At 37.5% G+C, this 2,991-nt stretch overlaps 1 pseudogene; it reads left to right on the top strand.

The window, feature by feature from the left end:
• Positions 1 to 920: 920 nt before the first annotated feature.
• The window catches only part of LOC102484286 (fatty acid-binding protein, brain pseudogene), a 42,004-nt pseudogene continuing 39,933 nt past the window's right edge, over positions 921 to 2,991 (top strand).

Genomic DNA, 2,991 nt, shown 5'->3' with positions numbered 1-2,991 from the left:
ACAATTGCTAAGACATGTATTCAGTCTAAGTATCCAAAAACTGATGACCGGGTTGAAAAACTGTGGCACATATATACTGTGGAATATTATTCAGCCATCAAAACAATGAGACCCTATCATTTGATTCAAAGTGGATGAATATAGAAGACTTAATGTTAAGCAAAGTGAGCCAGTCTGTGAAATACATACGGTATATCCTCATTCAGTATGTACCAAATGTCTGCACATTATGGCAGAAATGGAAAGATCTGAAGACAAAATAATAGAGAGGATAAGTATAGATACCAGAGACTGTAAGGAAGGGAAGTGGGTGGAAGAGAGTGTGTGGAAGAGGGTGGGTGTGAGGGGCAAAGGAAAAAATAATCAATAGACCAAACAAACAAACAAAAAAATCCCTCTGTTCTGCTCTTCTCTCAGGGTTTTGGGCACACACGCAAATGCACCTAGTATGTTTTTCAAGTCACTGGGTCTGGAACTCAAACTGCTCTGTCAGCCATGTGGCATCTAGCTGCTGTACCACCATGCCACTGGCTGGCCCAGTTTTTATTTTTTATAAGTATACTTACTATGCATTTTTTTCATGCTTGGCACTGTGTTGGTTGTTGGGGATATAGTGGTTGAAGAAAATGGCCATGAGGGGGACCAGCAGTTAGCGTAATGGCTATGTCGCTGGACTCCCACATGGTCGACAGCGGTTTGAGTCCCAGACCCAGTTGCTTAAACTCACACCGGCGCGTGTACATGCGTGCCCAAGATCCCGAGAGGAGAGAGGAGGAGAAGGGATTGCGGTGTGCCCTTCCCCCCTGGGGGGGGGTGATTTCTCACTTTCTGTCTCTCTGTCTCTCTCTATCTTTCTGGTGAGCATACCCGCTCTATAGCAAAAACCTCTCCAAAAAAAGAAAAAAAAAAAAAAGATGGCCATGGCTCCTGCCATCATTGATCTCAGGCTAATGGTAAGAACAGATACTGTAGAAGTAAGGACAACAACACAGAACATTACCAAAGAGAATAATGGTATGCTGTTGTTAGAACGTATTTCTAGCTGTGCAGTGCGCTTCCCACAAGAAATGCCATTTAAGGTAAGACCTGAAGAATGGAGTAGAATCAATAGCTGTAGTGACATTGTGATGCTTTTTTCATGAATGAAGGACTTACTTTCCCAGCTTGTGAGAATATAATTGGCTGAATGCACCAAGCTGTCAGGCCTCCCTAGAAATGTCCCTTAGCTGAGAGGAGTTGCTTTATTCAACTGTGTGACTCCATCCCTTAGGAGACCTGCCTACATCTAGTGACTAGGCAATACAGAGAGAGGAAAACTAGGCCTTCTTACTTCAAATTGGGGTAATGGTGAGGGGCCAGAGAAGCTTGAGTTTAGCTGAAGCTTTTGTTGAGTCTACATCACAGCTCAATTACTCCCTCTGCAAAATCCTGACTTTTTTCCTTCTGTTGATTCCTGAGAATATTCCTTGCAACATTGGCTCCAACTGACCTCTCCAGCAACTTTTTGACCTCCACATTTGCTTTCTCCTATTGCCTTTACCACCCTGGTCTGTTGTCTATGTCCTGCTCTCTTCCCATTAAAGAACCTTTGCCCACATGGTTCCTTCTGCCTACTGAGCTCTTCTCCTCCTCTTTGGCTTTTGAACTCTCCGAAGCCTTCAAATCACTCTCCTTGGAGGAGTTCTCTGACCTCCATAACTGAGCCAACTGCCCTAATTATATACACTCAGAACACATTTATTATTATTGGGTGGGAAGGTGAAAATATTTAATAGATTTAGACATTCAGTTCCCATATAGGAAATTTATATACATATATATGTATATATTTATATATATGTGTGTATATATACATATATGTATACATACATACATACATATATGTATGTATACATACATATATGTTTAAATGTTTGCTTTTACAAAACCTTAGCAATTTTAAATTATGTTTTTCATGTTTCTAGACACCCTAGTAATTTTTAGTGACTCACTTAAAATGCATAATTCTAAATTAATCAATTATTGATATATCTCTGAGCAGCAATGTTGTGGCTACATGCTTAAAAATATCCAGCTTTTCCTTTCTTATAGTTATGGTGACTTTTTCCAAATACTCATGATTTCTGTATAATAAAAATTTATTGTGATCTCTCATGGATTAGAACTAAATACAGAAGATAGTAATCATTTCGAGTATAAATCCATCAGTAAAACAGTTCATTTAAACCAGTTATGTCACTAAGAAATACAATTTATTCCTAGCATCTCTTTATGTATTTTTATTTTCTAAGTATCATACATTATCCTTTTTAAAGCAACATTTTGTGCTTTGAGATTCCATTTGCCACATATGGTATAAATTGATCCAAAATATTTTTACTAAAATTATTAACAGAAGTACTTCTATAGCCTAAAAGTACTATTTATATTATTTTATTTAACAAAGACACAAATTAATAATTTTGAATTCTTCTAAAATAGAGTCGTAATTTTTTTCAATGCAAGAGATATGAGAATTCTCCACCATGGTCACCCTTTTATTCTTTTTTAAAAAACAATTATTTATTTTAATTTTATTTATTTTCGTTATTTCTTAATTTGACCAGAGAGAGACAGAGAAAGAGAGAGAAAGGGAAAGTGAGAAAGCAAGCTGGTCCAGGACTCAAACTGCAGTTGGCCATATGGAAGTCCGGCACCTTTAACACCATGCCACCTGCCAGTCCCCACCCTTTTATTCTTAGCTAATCATGATGATTCAGACATGATTACAACTTTAGTGGAAATATTAGAGCATTGTCACTATATACCTACCAACAAAGTGCATCCCACTAGTAAAATTGTTTCATTTTGCTGTTTATTTTAAAATACACATTTTGAAAGTTGATCACATGCAAATTTTGCTACCAAGATTTTCAAGGTGTAGAGAAATCCTCTCACAGTTCCAAACTTTTTTTTTTTTTTTTGGAGAGGTTTTTCCTAAAGGGCGCGGGC

This window comes from Tupaia chinensis, unplaced genomic scaffold (assembly GCF_000334495.1).
Source record: "Tupaia chinensis unplaced genomic scaffold, TupChi_1.0 Scaffold142961_1, whole genome shotgun sequence".
Taxonomy (NCBI): Eukaryota; Metazoa; Chordata; class Mammalia; order Scandentia; family Tupaiidae; genus Tupaia; species Tupaia belangeri.
The sequence above is the reverse complement of the archived record's forward strand: the minus strand, read 5'-3'. Positions and strand labels throughout refer to the sequence as shown.